Source organism: Diceros bicornis, chromosome 12 (assembly GCF_020826845.1).
Source record: "Diceros bicornis minor isolate mBicDic1 chromosome 12, mDicBic1.mat.cur, whole genome shotgun sequence".
Taxonomy (NCBI): domain Eukaryota; kingdom Metazoa; phylum Chordata; class Mammalia; order Perissodactyla; family Rhinocerotidae; genus Diceros; species Diceros bicornis.
In genome coordinates this window covers 4969563-4986990 of record NC_080751.1, presented here as the reverse complement: position 1 = coordinate 4986990, position 17428 = coordinate 4969563, and the positions used below count along the sequence as shown (strand labels likewise).

Sequence of the window (17428 nt, the reverse complement as noted above, 5' to 3'; positions counted from 1 at the left end):
TCAACTGGAGGAGTAGATTCCTGAATGAAAATTGGAAACTGCTGTTAAGAACAAGGTAAATGGATATTAAGCACCCAAACCTGTCAGTGTCCACCACAGTCATGTGCTAAACTGGTGTACACAGGTCCCATATTAACCTGTTAACCCCTGGGGACTACGTGGACCACTCTGAGTCCGACCCTGGAGTAGGCAGACTTGAAGTGGTGGAGAAGACCTAACTTCTTTGTCATCACGGCCCTATTCCCGATGTCCCTGCCAAAAACCAGGGCTGGGGCAAGGGTCCTGAGATTAAAGACAGACAGACACACACACACACACACGTCACCCATGTACATACATACATAGATGTAGGTGTGTGTGTATGTGTGTGGGTGGGTGTGTGTGTGTGTCTGCATATACAGAGAGAGATTTGTAAGGAATAAGCTCATGTGATTGTGGGGACTGACAGTCCAAAATCCATAGAGCAGGCCAGCAGGCTGGGAACTCAGCCAGTCCTTCCATGTTACGGTCTTAAGGCAAAATTCCTTCCCTCCAGGAAACCTCAATTTTTGCTCATGAGGCCTTCAACAGATGGATGAGGCCCACCCATATTATGGAGGATAATCTCCTTTACTTCAAATCAACTGATTGAAAATGTTAATCACATCTACAAAATACAAAATACCTCCACAGCAACATCTAGACGTGTTTGATCAAAGAAATGCGCACCATAGTCTAGCCAAGTTGACAGACAAAATTACCCATCACAGTGTTTGAGGTTGATTTTCCACTTCATCCTCACAGGCACCCAGATTCCAGCAGGCATGTCTCGCTGGATCCAGGCACCAGTCCATGCCATCCCAGGTCTGGCCTGCAGCAGGGAACACAGAATGCAGAAGTTCAGCTCCCACCAACCCCACCCCCACCCCCAGGGGCAGAAAATGATCCCAAGGATAGAAACTACATGCTGGATGGTAAAACAGAAAGCTGGGAGGAGCCTCGGTTCCGAACCCGGGGACCTCAAAGCCAAAATATCAGGCCTGGGTTACCTAGTTCCAGACTTCTTTATGGGGGAGACGAAAACGCTTCCATGATATTTAAGTCACAGGGTGTTAGGGTGTCTTCTGTTATATGCAACTGAGGTCAATTCTCTGTAACACAAAAAACAAAGAAAAGGCAACTCATTTAAGAAAAGATGATAAACAAAGGACTAAACGAGGAAGCAGTTTTTTAAAAAGAAAGCATAATTCAAGATGAGAGAAATAAGACTAGAGAGATTTTTTTTATCATAAATATAAATTAGTTTTAAAAATATTTGTAAAAGACTCTCAGACTGGGTCAAAACTATCTTTAGTCATATTTTTTCAGGAGAGGTACAATTGCAATAGTTTTCAGAAAGGTAAGATTAGGGTGTTAATATTAAACAAAATGAAATTCAAGCCAGAAAACAGTACGTGATTAAAGAGTGCTATTTAATATTGGCAGTCCACTATTTTAAAAACATCCATAAACGTTTATGCACTGAATAACATCACACACACACGCGCACACACTCACACATTGTTACCGCTTAGAAGAGCGCCAGGCCCAGATGGTTTCACAGATGATTTCTTTCAAAGCTGCAAGAAAGCAGTGACTTCAGTACCTCAAAATGTGTTTCAGTAGCAAGAAGAAGACATATGCCTACCGACACATTTTACAAAGCGATAAAATGATCCTGAAAACAAAATCTACTGTGAATATTGTTGCAAAATTCTAAACAAAATACTAGCAAATTTAATCAGGAAGTGTATTAAAATAATACTACTACAATGCTGCTAATTAAAGTTTATTACAAGAATGCAAGGATATTTCATATCAGGAAATCTACTGTCATAATTCAGCACATTAATTGGTAAAAGGAAAAAATACATACGTTTATCTTGATATGAGCCCAAAAGTTTGTTTTTTATGAATTTCAACAGCTATATCTGATTTTTAAAAGTTCTTGGCAAACTGATAATAGATGGATTCGGTCTTTTTTTTTTGAGGAAGAGTGGCCCTGAGCTAACATCTGTTGCCAATCTTTCTCTTTTTTTTTCTTTTTTCTCCCCAAAGCCCCAGTACATAGTTGTATATCCTAGTTGTAGGTCCTTCTAGTTCTTCTGTGTGGGACACCACCTCAGCATGGCTTGATGAGTGGTGAGTACATCCACACCCAGGATCCGAACCTACAAACCCTGGGCCACCAAAGCCGACCACGCGAACCTAACCACTAGGCCACTGGGCTGGCCCCGATGAATTTGTTCTTAATAGTACATTAAAATATCTGGTTGATAGTAATAGCCAAAATATTATTTAATGGTGAAACATTAGAGTAATTCCCATTAAAATCAGGAAAGAGATAAGGTTGTGAATTAGCCCCGCTGCAATTGAACATTGTTCTGGAAGTCCTAACTATCACCATATGGCAAGAAAAAAAAAATGAGTGGCATTATTACTGAAGGAAAAGAGAAAAATGTCATTATTACAGACAATATAATAATCTATCTAAATTAAGATTCAGCAAATAAATTATTGAGAGTTTTGTTAGATTATTTTAATCACAGACATAAATCAATGGCAGCAATAATCAGTTAGAAATATAAAGAAAAAAAGGATGCCATTCATAAAGTAAAAAACCTAGTAGATTATATTTCCAATAAACTCAGGCAGACTTTAAATTCTCAGCAACAGTAAATCTCATCCCACAGGGTATCCTGGCCACTCCCCCATAAGAGGTAAAGTTCAGGTCCCTGCCCCTTGAATCTGGCTGGCCTTGTGACTTTCTTGGAACCAATAGAATTCAGCTGACTTCTGAGGCTAGGTCATGCAGCTCCTGCCTGGTGCCCCTGGGCTGCTTGCTCCCACCCACATGCCACGGAAGAAGCCCAATCCCCTGAGGCCGCCATGCTGGAGGGGCCACACTTAGCACTCCAGCCCTCAGTCCCCACAGTCCCAGTAGAGCCCAGCCTTCCAGCATCCCCAGCAAGGGGCCAGATATGTGATGAAGGCACCTTGGAATTTCTAGACCATCCCATTTGCTAGCTGAGTACCATGGAGTGACCTCAGTTGACGCCACAAGGAGCAGAATTGCACAGATGAATCTGTTCAAAGTCCTGACCCACAGAATGCAAAAGGGTGCAGCCACTGTGGAAAACGGCGGTTGGGGGGTGGGGTTGGTTCTCAAAAGGTTAAACATAGAACTACTACCTGACCCAACAATTCCACTCCTCGGTAGATATCCAAAAGAACTAAAAGCAGAACTTGAACAGATATTTGCACACCCATGATCATAGCAGCATTATTCACAATAGCCAAAAGTTGAAAACAACCCCAGTGTCCACGACAGATGAATGGATAAACAAAATGTGGTATATACATACAATGGAATTATATTCAGCCTTAAAAAGGAATGAAATTTTGATATACGCTGCAACATGGATGGACCTTGAGCACATTATGCTTAGTGAAACAAACCAGACACTGAAGGACAAATATTGTATGATTCCACTTACATGAGGTACCTAAAACAGGCAAAGTCATAGAAACAGAAAGTAGAATGGAGGTTACCAGGGGCTAGAGGAAGGGGCTGTGGGGGAGGGAGGAGTGAGAGTTATTCGTTAATGTGTACAGAGTTTTTCTTGGGGGTGATGAAAAAGTTTTAGGTATAGATAGTAGTGATGATTACACATTTTGAATGTATTTAATGCCAATGAATTATGCACTTAAAAATGGTTAAAATGGTAAATTGTATGTTATGTAAATTTTACCACAATAAAAAAATTTCCCTGATCCACAGAACATATGAGATGGAAAAAAATAGTTGTTTTAAGCCACTAAATTTTGGAGTCATTTGTTAAAGAGCAGTAAGCCAGAACAAAACATGTTTAGGAATAAATTTAACAAGAAATGTACAGAACACTACCTAAATTCTACTGGTGGAAACTGAGTAAGATTTGAATAAGATGGGGGACAAATTAGTCAGAGTTCTCTAGAAAAACAGGTCTTGCCACTTCCTCTCCATTCTCTTCTTTTGAGGTCAGTTCACATAACCTCTCCTCCGTTAGTCTTCAGAAACCCACTCTGGCCATTCCTTCCTGGGCTGGCCCATTGGGATGATAAAGCCAATCAGAGTTTGCTTACCACCAGCACAGCTCACCAACACACCTGTCACCAGGATATGATTTGTACCAAGGGACGCTTTGCCCCACTGTAATCTTCATCAACCTCCTGAGTAAAATAAAGACCTACAATAATATCCTCATGTAAATGTGACTAAATGCATCTCTAGAAAATGTTGCTATTTTTATTAAGCTGCAGAAGCAGTGTCCTTACTAGGGGCACAAAGCTTCAACGCAAATCTGTAGTTGCCTCCCTCATCCCCGCCCCACAGAACACCCTCTTGCAACCAGATTGCTGCCCCTGGCCCTTCCTTTTTAGAAATTCTAGAGGCCCTACTGAGGATGGAAACAAGGCAGGTGACTGGTCCTTTAGCCACAACTGTCCCATGGCTTATGCTCAGCTACACTGGAGGTGCCAGAGCTGTGGCAGGCTCTCCCATAGCTGCCTCCTGCCCTTCCGCCCACAGGCTGAGGGCGCTGAGGGGGTCTTTCCAGAGCCTCTCCTCACTCTGGGAGGCTGTCTGGCTCGCCCACCCAGATGCCAGGCCTAGTCTATGGCCTCCCCAAGCCGGGAAGGCACAGCGGATCCGGGACAGGTCTAGGGAAGTGGGATGCTCTGGGCTGTTATTCTACAGCTTAAGCATCACAAGAGTCATCATGGTCTGATGACCCAGGTAACAATTTCTTGAGTCAACATCATTCATGTGGGAAGAAATTGAAGCTAAGGGTGCTCCGGATCAGCTGTGTGGGAGGATAGGGTAGAAACGGACCTCAAGGAGGGCCTCTACTGGGCTCAGGAGGTCCAGGGGCCGTGAATGTGGAGCCCTTAGAAGGCTGGACGAGTGCCATCTAGTGGCGCGCCGTGGAGGTGTTCACAGAGCAGAGTGACCCCAGTAACTTAAGTCACCTTGGCATACGTTGATATATGTTGCACAATTCCCAGGACACCACGGGGCACCCTTCTCACAGAATCCGAAGTGAAATTGCCCCTGGAGTTAAGCGGTCTGGCGGTCCTGGCAGTCTCAGCCTTTGAGGTACCCACAAGCCAATGGAGAAGAGGGCCGCACCTGAGCTGGATCTCGAGAGAGGCGAGGAAGGGGAGGAAGGGCGTCTGCTTCACCCACACGCATCACCTCCCCAGCCCCTAAAGCAGGTGGGTTTATGGCCCTGTAAGGGCGTGGGGTGCTGGTTCTGGAGAGCATGCCTAGGAACTGACAGAAAACAGAGGCATGCCTGCCAGTGGTAGGAGGGGTGTGACAGCGGCCTCTGTTCCTTCTCACTGGATGATTTAGGGGGTGAGGTGGGCACCCCATAGTCATCATCACTATATGATGCCATGGGGTGCCCAGGCTCCCAATGAAACCTGAGTCCTACCGGAGCCCCGGACGCAGAGCACTGCAGGGTCAGCTTTCTTGTCCTTGCTTCTGATCAACACTGTCTGGGCTGCCCCGATATCAAGGATCGCCTCTTCCTGGCTCTCCCAAGTCTCTGTTCTCTGTGATTCTGTCCTCTCCAAAATGCACTGAGTGTTTCAGAGGCAAAGCCAACTTCTCTCATGCAGGGTTAGATGGACACCAAGGAACTCAAATCACTGCCCTGCAGGCAGCCGTAGGCAGGTTCCAAGTACACCTGGGCTCAGGTGGTGGCTACTGTGCCCAAGACCAGAGACCTTAGAAGGGGGACAGAGCGCCATCTGCTGGCCATTTCTGAAACACAGAGAACTGGAACACACTTTATAATTTGCTCTGACTCTGTTCCATGATCACAAGCAAAGAAGAAAAAATCCAGAGAGACTTTAGTACCTAAGGGCCACATCAGACCAGAAACAGCAAATTCAAAACATTCCCTCTTCTCTGGCAGCAACTGACCTCCCCCCAGTTCCCCAAACAGGGCACGCCTCTCCCTTTAATGTTATTCCTCTGTCTGAATGCCCTTCCCTCCCTCCGGGCCGGAGCCCGCTCATCCTTGGACGCAAGGTTCAAAGGCAATCTCTTCCATGTTCCCATGTAGCCGATGCCTCCTCCTGTGTTCTCCCAGGCCTCGGCCAAACCAGTCCTGCACTCATGGCTGTGTGGGGTCACGTCTCGGCTCTGTTACTGTCTCCCACGCCAGGTGTGTGCTCCTCGAGGAGCTAATGAGCAGCTCTTCCTTCCTTTGTATTGGAGTGACTCCTGTGGGTCAGGTGCCACGAGGGTCACCGGGAGGAATGAGATGCCATGTTCTCATTAGTGTCCCCTTCTTGATTCAACAGCTGGGGGACAGAGAGGGCCCAGGAATGTTGAGATTCAGTCTTGTCCCTAAGTCCTGCAAAACCCACCAGTGGGGGGATCCTTTATGAGTTCTTGACCACGACTGATCTGCTCTGTTCTCAGTCCTCACAAAGCTTCCTCCTGTTGTGACTCAACTTCAGAGTTAAGTCTGGGCTCTCTGGCGGTCCCTTATTTTGCAGGGAGCTTCCCTACCAGTAGATCCCTGCTCTCTACTCTAACAATTCTTGTTCATCATTCTATAACTTGTTTACAAAAGAACTACCCTTTAAGCTTGAGAGGAGTTTAGGATAAGTAAAAGGAGATACAACATTCAGTGTAGGGGAGATATTCAAAAGACCCCCCAAAAGAGGGTGTCGGTGAAGCCTCCAAGCCTCAGCAGGGTCTCCTATGGGTTTGTTTTCCTCCTTTCGAAAGCTGCCTTTCCATCCACGCTCACACCTTGTATTGGGCACCTCTCAACACAAGCCTGATTTAAGTGGGTAAATTCTTGTATATGCCCCAAATACAGACATGTGGGTCCTTTTTATCATCTTTACTGCTGACCACCACTAGGAGACACACAGGAGGGCAGGTCTGAATGCGTTTTGAGGAAAGCAGGTCTGGGGCCTATGACCTCTCCCCATGCTGCTTGTAGGAGGGGAAAATGCCATGAAGCTCTGATATTTTCTTAATTAAGGATTCTTAATTAAGGATTCTAAGTTTGCAAGGAGTATTTGTGTTTGCTGATCCTTGCAATTCTCTCCCTGGCCAACATTCTTTTTCTTTCTTTCTGTTTTTAGCTTGTTACATTGTATATATTTTTAAAGTCACTTTAAATCAATTCTGGTATGAGATGGAACGTACATATATATGTGTGTGTACCCAAAGCCTGGCAAATAAGAGGTCTGTTGAATTCATGAATGAGTGATTGGTGAGGGAATGAAATATCCAGGTTGGAACAGGAAAGAGGGGCAGGTGAGTAATGAGAGTTGTGTTCAGGTCATAGAGAGGGACAAACAGAAGCAGGAGGCGGAACACGAGGCAGGTGTTGGTGTCCAAAGGCTGCTTCAGACAGAAGCTAATGGCAAAATGGACAAGCTTCAATAAGGCACCAGTGGAAAGAGGGAAACTGAGTCAGCCAAGAACACAGAACCCCAAGGTGACAGCAAATGCTGTACAAAAGAATGAAAACATGCCAGGCTGGTCCAAAGTCCAAGGTCAAGCATCTCTTCAACTCACACATATTAAAAAACCCAAATGCACAAGCAATTGCCAGATATAATGATAGAGTTTTCTGAGGAAATATTTCCATAAATACTATTTTGTGTAGAAAATTTGGTTTAGGAATATCTTAATATTTAATATTAAAAGCCACATTCGGATTTTTAAAAGGAAATGCTTCTGCCGTCAAATTTGTCAGCAACATGAAATAAGAAGAACTTTTTTTTTTTTTTTGGTGAGGAAGATCAACCCTGAGCTAACATCCATGCCAATCTTCCTCTTTTTTTTTGCTGAGGAAGACTGGCCCTGGGCTAACATCTGTGCCCATCTTCCTCCACTTTATATGTGACGCCACCACAGCATGGCCTGGCTAGCGGTGCGTTGGTCCGCGCCTGGGATCCAAACCCGGGCCACCAGCAGTGGAGCGTGCGCACTTAAGCGCTACGCCACAGGGCCGGCCCCAAGAAGAACTATTAAAATAACTAAAGTTACTAAAATAGCAAAGTTACATGAGCAAAACCAACAACAACAAAAAAACCTGATTTTTTTTCAGTGGTGCATACTGATGTGTGTAGGGATGAACTGATCAATGTCTGGGATTTGCTTTAAACTACTTCAATAGAGACTAAAAGAAAAAAAATTGAAAGGAGGGGACAGATAGGCAAAACAAATGTGAACAAGTGTTCATATGTATTGAATCTGAGCAATGGGCGTATGGGGATTCTTTTTCTATTCTCCATACTTTTGAATATGTTTGAATGTTTTCATTAAAAAAATATGAAGATCTCCAGTTTCAGCCACAACTTATAAGCAGGTTGAAAATTGTCACTCCCATACTCACAACAAGAAAATGTAAAACAAACTGAAAATTAACAACTTTTCTTAGAGCCATCAGAAAATTGAGGTGGCGGGGCAAATCTCCACGCAACTGGAGAGAAAGGCAAATGGAGACCGGCAAAGCCAAGGCCAGCTTACCTGAGCAGATGCTGCGGGAGCCATAAACCAGAAGGGACAGTTAACGGTGACTTTGAGGAATGGCCGGAAGCTGAGTGGGGACTGGCTTGAGAGTGAGAAACCTCTGGGCGCCCAGTCTTTGGGCCCCCACACTTTCGTGAGTTTTTACCACCTGAAACCCCATTCGCTTCTCATAATAAAGATCCAAGAAAAATCTCCTCATGTTTCAGATAGGGAGAGAGGATACGTAACCATTTTGAAATATACCCAAAGCATTCTCTGTTACAAAAGGCTGCTGGCTCAGGGAAACCACTTTACCAGTCTTATCTGATGGGGGAGTGGGGACATTAGCAACTCCAGACCCTTCTAGTCTTCCTGTTACAAGTAAGCTGAGAAAAAAAGGTGAAGAAGCACTTTTTTTTTTTTTTTTTTTTTGCTGAGGAAGATCCGCCCTGAGCTAACATCTGTGCCAGTCTGCCTCTATTTTATATGTGGGTGCCTGCCACAGCATGGCCACCAACGAGTGGTGTAGGTCCACGCCCGAGAACCTAACCTGGGCTGCTGAAGGGCAGTGCGCTGAACTTAACCACTAGGCCACGGGGCTGCCCCGGAGGAAGCACTTCTGAAAGTCACAGCCCAAGGACTCAGGTCCCATAAAACCTGAGATTTAATCAAAAGGTTATACAATGTTTTTTCTCCCCAGTACCTTACTATCACTTCAACAAGGCTCCAATGTAATAAGAGTGGATTACAACTGAGATAGTTGCCATAAACAGACTCTATTTAAGAAGGACTTCCTGGAAGTGGAGGCAACTTAAATGTCCATCAACAGATGAATGGATAAAGAAAATGTGGTATATACCTACAATGGAATATTGTCTATCCATCCTTAAAAAAGAAGGAATTCCTGTCACATGCTACATGGATAAATCTTGAGGACATTATGCTAAGTGAAATAAGCCCATCACAAAAAGACAAATACTGCATGATTTGACTTATATGCGGTGTCTAAAATAGTCAAACTCGTAGAAACAGAAAGTAGAATGGTGGTTACCAGAGGCTGAGGGGAGTAGGAGGTAGGGAGCTGTTGAATGGGAGCGGAGTTTCAGTCACTCAGGATGGGGAGGTTCTGGGGATCAGTTGCACAATAATCTGTGTGTGGTTGACAATATTGTACTGTACACTTGCAAATTGTTGGGAGGATGAATTTTATGTTATGTGTTTTTTTGCCACAATTTTTTTTTTAAGTCCTTGGAGAAACCTGTCAAAATTGACTTTAGTGGAGCCATTTTAAAATGGAGTCAGCACTGCCTTTCCAGAGGAACTGCCTTGCCATCTACTAAACCTTGGACTGGGCCAAACCTTTAGACTGGGCCAAAATGGCAATTGTTTTACAAGCAATTGTTTGAGAAGTCAATAGGAAAACGGACATTCTGATCACAAAGACAGGATTGTGGACTTTGTGAAGATAGAATCGATAGTCAATCAATGTATAATCAAGAGTAGCTTAGCTTGTTAACACAAACACAAAATTTTTTTCTGTCTTTCGTTTTTCAACTCGTAATTATCCCCTTCCTTTTCTCATAAAAACCCTGTGCTTCCATTCTGTAATCAGGACATTATTTGGGTTTCTACCTGAATCTGTGTCCCCAAATTGCAATTCTTTGATCCCAAATAAACACTTTGCCTCTTAACCCAGTTTCTGTTTTTGTAGGTTAACATATGATATCAGAAAGCAGGACAGGAGGTGATCTCATGTTCTCAGACTGGTGTTCCTGGAACCAGGTACGGCATCTACATGAGCCCCTTGTGCTCATCGCTTCCACAGACTGCCCTCTCCTCCGACCATGAGTTCTCTCAGTCCCTCCTTTGGGTTGAGGTCATTGCCTTTCTTGAGATTTGGGGGTGATTGCCCAGCAGAAGACGATTATCTCAAGGCCGGCTCAGCACTATTGCCGTTTAGAAGGGTTTCCCTAGTTGGGCTGGCTCACAGTGGCTCACGGCTGTTGCAGTCTGGAAGGGTTTCCCTATCTGGTAAGTACTCTGACTAAATTAAAGGGGCTCCCCTCCATAGAGGTTCCCCTATTTTCATCCTTGTTGCATGCTTTTCTTTAACATGGGACTCTCAATTTCTAAAAAGCTCCAAGAAATTCCTCCCTTGGGAACTCCAGCTGGTTTTATGCTCAAAAATTACTGTCCCTTCTCTTGTAAATTTTTATCTCAATGGACCCAAATTACTAAGGATGATTTAAAATTACGAATTTTAAAATGATTTAAAAAACAAACCGGTTTAAAAGGCAATGTGTTTATTTGGGATCAATCCTCAGTGGCCACCTTGGGGCTCTTTTGAACTCCCAAAACTTGTCTTTTTGCACACTAGACTTGAGAACCGTGAATTTAAGACCAGACAAAGTGAATGAGATCTTTAATTTCTGAAGAGTTAAGCACACCACCTTCTGGCACACCTGCTTAAGAACTATGGTCCTGGAACCTATAAATATTTACAAAAACAGCAAAATCTTACTAAGCCTGTTCTGTATCCTGAGAGTTTGGCTTGGTGACCATCAGGTTGGGGACCCAAAATATGGTCAGCCAGAAATGTGGGTTGCACCGCATTTGCAGCCAGAAATGGCTGGGCAGAAATGAAGGTTGAACTCCATTTGCGGATAGCGTCCTACCAAAGTGCTGCCAGCCCTCAGGGGACTTACAACCTAGAATTATACTGACCATTAGGAGGAACATTCAATTAGGTAAGATCACCTTTTAAAAATACACTTAAAAGCAAAGGCTTCAAAATTCCAAAATAGCTTCATTGAAAGTTTCGTTGCAAAAAGCTAATGAAAAATTAAAGACGTAAGAGGTACGTAAAAGAAAAGACTACATGACTGTAAACAAAAGTCCATCAAGTTAGTGGCCTTACAGACAGTCTCATATCTACTCTCATCGGAGGGTCCTCGTATGGGCCCCTCCCAGAGTTAACAAGACTCTGAGGATTTTCCTTGTAAACTGCTATGTTATTCCCTTAAACAGCCAAGTGGAAACTAAACTTAGATTTAATGGAGTTGTTTAATACTGCCAGAAATATTTACTGTTTGTCCCAGCTGAAACCTGACAAGATATTTGAAAGGATTTATGATCTGATAAAAAATTTGGCCAAATTAGAAGCTGATATTCAGAGCCTCATAGGAGTTTTTTTAGGCTTTCCCCTCTAAGCTAAAATAAAACTATGTACTCAGAGGGGAAAAAAGCAAATTGAAGACATTGTTGCTGGATGGGTGGATGCATGATGTGCTATGATGTCATTTAAGTTGCATCTAACAAATCTTTGCAAAACTGGAAATGCAACCCTAAAGGCAGTCCAGATTCCACCCCTTCCTTCTCGCCAACCCCGAAGCCTCCCCTGTTCATCTCAAACGGCCTGTAACCTCTCCAGGAACTCTTACCTAGACCCTCCCAGATTCCTAAGGCTAAAAAAAAAAAAAAGGAAAAATGGCCGTTTTAAAACACAAACTGCTAGAAAGGCTCTCTTGCCCAAAATCGAATTCACATTTCCAAGTAGTAAAAAGCATTAGCTATCCAAGCAGATAAACTTAACCTATTCCAATTGCCAAAACAAAATTTGGATCCAACCATTCTTCTATAAACTAATGAATTTCGTATTGTACCTGTTTTGCAGCTAAAATTAAACAGACTATAGGGTCTCTATGTCTGCCTGTGTGTCTATATATGTCTGTTGTAAATATGTGATATTTTTCTACCTCCAGATGGTATAGTCAAAACTAATTTATAAGAGAATTCTATTTAATTGGCTTAAAAACAAAGTGATATATAAATTGCATATACTCTCAAAAATATAATAGAAACTGGGCCGGCCCCATGGCTTAGCGGTTAAGTGTGCCCACTCCACTGCTGGCGGCCCGGGTTCGGATCCCGGGTGCGCACGGACGCACCGCTTGTTCGGCCATGCTGAGGCCGCGTCCCGCATACAGCAACTAGAAGGATGTGCAACTATGACATACAACTACCTACTGGGGCTTTGGGGGGAAAAGAATATAAATAAATAAAATTATAAAAAAATATATATATATAATAGAAAGTAACCCAAATGAATTTCAGAATCACATGATCTATGAAAATATTTGGTATTAAAGCTAATTTAAGTTTGTTGGGTTAATTAAAATGCACATATCTTTAGAGTTATCAGCATTAAATATAAAATTTTTGTGCTACCTAGGTTTACTAAAAGTCAAACAAATTTATGTTATCTCTGTTACAAAATTTGTCAGCAAAAGATTGATAGCTGGGCCGGCCCCGTGGCTTAGTGGTTAAGTGCGCTGCACTCTGCTACTGGCGGCCCGGGTTTGGATCCCGGGCGCACACCGACGCACTGCTTCTCCAGCCATGCTGAGGCCACGTCCCACATATAGCAACTAGAAGGATGTGCAACTGTGACATACAATTATCTACTGGGGCTTTGGGGAAAAAAAAAGGAGGAGGATTGGCACTATATGTTAGCTCAGAGCCGGTCTTCCTCAGCAAAAAGAGGAGGATTAGCACGGATGTTAGCTCAGGGCTGATCTTCCTCACAAAAAATAAAAATAAAAATAAAATAAATAAAAATAAAAAATTGATGGCTGATGTTGTCTAATGTCTTATGAAGTTTTTGTAGGTAATCTAAACATAATTATTGCGAACAAATAAACTAAATAGATGTAAATAATGGCAAGAGATTTTCACATGTTGAGGTATATAGGGTAGCTATTCTGGTTCAAAACTGATTCAGTTTGAACTAAAGAAGCCTGACTTATGGCCTATTGAATGTATATTGTACATCTGCTTTAACCATTAAAGAATGCTTTAAACATTATCTCAAAGTAAAAGAATGCAGTCTTTTAAGATAAGAATGCATACTTCCCCTCCTACACCCACCCATGATGCCCATGTTAGTACTCCTACAGATAAGTTCCCTTTCTGTGACATCAGGGCCATGTTGACCTACTAATTTGCAACTAAATACCTGTTTGAAACTTTGATGGATATGTATCCTGAGTGTGGTTAATGTATGTTCTTTGTTCTATAAAGATATAAAACTGTACTGAAAACCATGCTTCTCCTGAATGCTTTCTTCCTTTGTGGAGACTGCCATCCTGGGTTATAATCCTCAGCTTGGCTCAAGTGAAACTCACCTTATCTCTTTTATCTATAGAATGATTATTGGTTATTTTGTGTTGACAGTATGATAAAAAGTTTTTAGGTGAACTTTTGAACAATAAATATGTGTTATGAGTATATGTACTTAACTTCAAAACCTTTTGGTAACTTGAAACCTTAGATTTTTGCTAAATTAGGTTAAATCATAGAAATTTGAGTATCTAGATCACTTCCAAATATGATAAAATATTAGACATTAATTACTAACATAGGTTTATCTACTTTGGGCTTCTTATTACAGAAAAACTAAAAGATGTTTGGGTCTATTAGTAAACACATCGTGTGCCACATAGAAAAATGTGTGCTGTGAGAAAATGTATGTTTTCAGTAAAAGAAGGTATAAGGAATGGAGATGTTTTTGTTAAGAAAGAAAATTTGTCCTGAAGTAAAACTTGTTATGGGAAAGAGGAAAGGACAAATTCTGAATGTAAAAATGAAAGTTGTGGAAGGTTTGTGGAAAAGGAACCCTGAGAAAAGAGTTTTATGCATAGCCAAGCTGGCTAAGATTGGAATGAATTTAATTAAGTAAATGAATTTTGATATCAAAAATACGCTGGTGCAAAATTACAATTTGTTTTCTCTCCAATAAAAGGATAATGTTTCTTGGACTTTTAGTCTACTCTTGATAAAGACATTGTGAAAGGTTTTTCTTTACCTTTGAGTAGTCAGCTTAAAAGGCAGGAATTTTATGCTCTATCAAAATAATTTTCTGTGTTGTTTTTATCAGGTCTTTAATTACTAGAGCTAAGATTTTTCTTACAACTATTTAACTTTCTGTATTTGCCTAAAAGTCTTTAACTATCACCATGGTTAAATGGATAACTGAGTACTATTTTACAGTGACATATGATCCTATTTGACCAAGAGTTTTAAAACTTTTTTGATATTTTTTACAAACTTCCCAAAATCAAATTCTAAAATGAAGTTTTTTTAAAAAGAGAAATGGTAAACTAATTAGGCTTATTTGGTGTCTTAAATTACATAAGAAACACTGTCAATTAAGAAGTAATGCTAAACTTATAGATTCTGTTTGTATAGGTATGTGTTATAAGTAATCCAGAAATTATGTGAAATTCCTGGAAGTCTGATATATCCTGATATAAAATGTTGTCTTTCATAAGGTTTGAGGCTCACACACAAAGGACTGAATCTGAATATCAGGGAAATTCCCCAGCTGACTTTCATGCAAAGGTAGCAGCAACAGAATCTATAAAGACTATGGCACATGTGGATGAAATCCATTCTGCTTCTGCAAAAATGACCCCTCATTGCAGGCTTTTGCCATTCTGATGCCCTTGTTACAATGGCAACAGTCTGCTCCTGAATCAGAGAGATTAAGATGGGTAAACAGTGACTGTAAATTAAACAGTCCAGGTTGTAGGAAACCCAAGATGGCTGCTTGGTTTTTCCTGGCTCCCTGGGAAACCCCATTTTTTGGTTTTTGTATTCCTTCACCCACAATAGGAAAAACTATTTTTGTCCCCAGAGGACTCAGACCTCCTCCCTCTGGATCCTTTGAGCACCTGCAGCTGGACTTCATTCAATCGCTGCTTAGTACGGGTTATCAATATATTCTTGTTATTCAATGTATGTTTCCTGGATGTGTTGAAGCCTTTCCCTGCCACAAGGCTGATGCCTTCACAGTGGCAAAGAAACTGTTAGAGAGTGTGTTCCCCACTTGGAAACCAAACCATCTCCAGAGATTGAGGCACCCACTTCACTGGGAAAATCATACACACCTTAATGAAAACCTTGTGAACTTCTTGGAATTATCACTGTCCCTATCACTCACAATCATCAGGCAAAGTCAAGAAATGGAAAAACTGGATTCAAACAGAACAAGTATTAATTACATGGGACTTGCATGAACTGAGGAGGATGCTCTAATGTTTTATCTTTCCAGATTAAAAAAAAAATCTTTTCTCTCAAGCTATCAACAGCTTGGTAAAGTACTTCTATGAACAAGCAAGAAGCTTTCCCAGATCCCAGTTTAAAAGATCCGGTTTGTCGCAGTCTAGAGCCTGGTCACTAGGTATTCTGGAAGCATCATCAGAGGAAGACATCCCTCAAGCCCTATTGGAAAGGACCTTACCAGGTGCTCCTGACCCCTGACACAGCTGCAGAACTAGAAGGCATTGAACCTTGGAGATACATCTCACAGCTAAAGAAGGCTCCACTTGACATCCGGTCCTGTACAAACACTGGAGACCTACAAATCAAATTGACTAGGAAGAGAAGCAGCTGACATCTGAGGCAGACAGCTGGACCAGGCCTGTACACCTTTTTTGTCCTCTCTTTCTTGGAAAGACAATGCTCTTGTTGGCATCTCCCAATCTATTGCAAAAAGGGGAAATCTTTTTGACTGTTGGGTTTGTCATCAGAAGCCTCGTTCTGTACAGGAATCTAGAGATCCTTTAGTACATTTAATTACCAATCTCTCTGCCACTCCTCCGCTCATTTCTTGTGCTAAGTGTCTGGGACTCCTTGCCTAACTAATGGAACCTCCAGAGATTTAAGGAGTACCATTTGTAACTGTTGCAAATACCTCTTGTTGTACTTGGGTAAATGCCTCTGGCAAGGAAAGGGCAGAACTAGACAGAAAATCAGAGCTACATAAAGAAACGAATAGTATTAGAGAAGAAATAAATGAAGGTAAAATGAAATCTTTTCTTTTTCTTATTCTTAACTTATCTAACAGATAATTGTTCAAAGTTATAATAGCAACAATGTATTTGGCAATTATAGCACATGGATAAGTGAAATGAATGACAGCAATGTTATAAGGGACAAGAGCAAGGTATTGGGATACTGTTATAAGGTATCCGCACTACTTGTGATACTTGTGAAGTGGTATAGTGTTAATTTAAAGTAGACTTGGATTAATTGTAAATGTATATAGTAAACTCTAGGGTAACCACTAAAAAAAAATTTTTTAAGAAATATAATTGATATTCTGAGAGGAAAAAAATAAAATTTTTTAAATACTCATTTAAAACCAAAAAAGGTAGAAAAATCAGGGACTCAAAAAGACATATGTAGGGGCCGGCCCGGCAGCGCAAGTGGTTAAGTGCTCACGCTCTGCTGCGGCGGCCCAGGGTTCCCCGGTTCGGATCCCGGGAGTGTACCAACACACTGCTTGGCAAGCCATGCTGTGGCGGCATCCCATATAAAGTGGAGGAAGATGGGCAAGGATGTTAGCCCAGGGCCAGCCTTCCTCAGCAAAAACAAAAGGAGGAGGATTGGCAGATGTTAGCACAAGGCTGATCTCCTCAACAACAACAAGAAAAAGATATGTGTATATTGACGTTCACAGCAGCATTATTCACAATAGCCAAAGGTGGAAACAACCTTTATCCCAACAATATATGTTCGTCAACAGATGAATGGATAAACAAAATGTGGTATATCAATACAATGGATTATTATTCAGCCTTAAAAAGGAATGAAATTCTGATGCATGCTGCAATATGTATGAAGCACAAAAACATTATCTTAAGTGAAATAAGCCAGACACAAAAGGACAAAGATTGTATGATTCCATTTATATAAGGTACCTAGAATAGGCAAATTCATAGAGACAGAAAGTGGAACAGAGCTTACCAGGGGCTAGGATGAAGGGGAATGGGAGTTATTGTTTAATGAGTATAGATTTTCTGTTTGGGATGGTGAAAA

The 17428-nt window shown here is 41.8% G+C and overlaps 1 long non-coding RNA gene across 1 annotated transcript in view; it reads right to left on the bottom strand.

Moving 5' to 3' along the window:
* Positions 1–932: 932 nt before the first annotated feature.
* Positions 933–17428, bottom strand: part of LOC131411781 (uncharacterized) — a 36417-nt gene continuing 19921 nt past the window's right edge. Inside the window, exons 2-3 of the long non-coding RNA XR_009221645.1 lie at positions 1537–1598; positions 933–1130 (exon numbers count right to left, since the gene is read on the bottom strand). This is a non-coding gene — a long non-coding RNA (uncharacterized LOC131411781). The remainder of the gene's footprint in view (positions 1131–1536; positions 1599–17428) is intronic.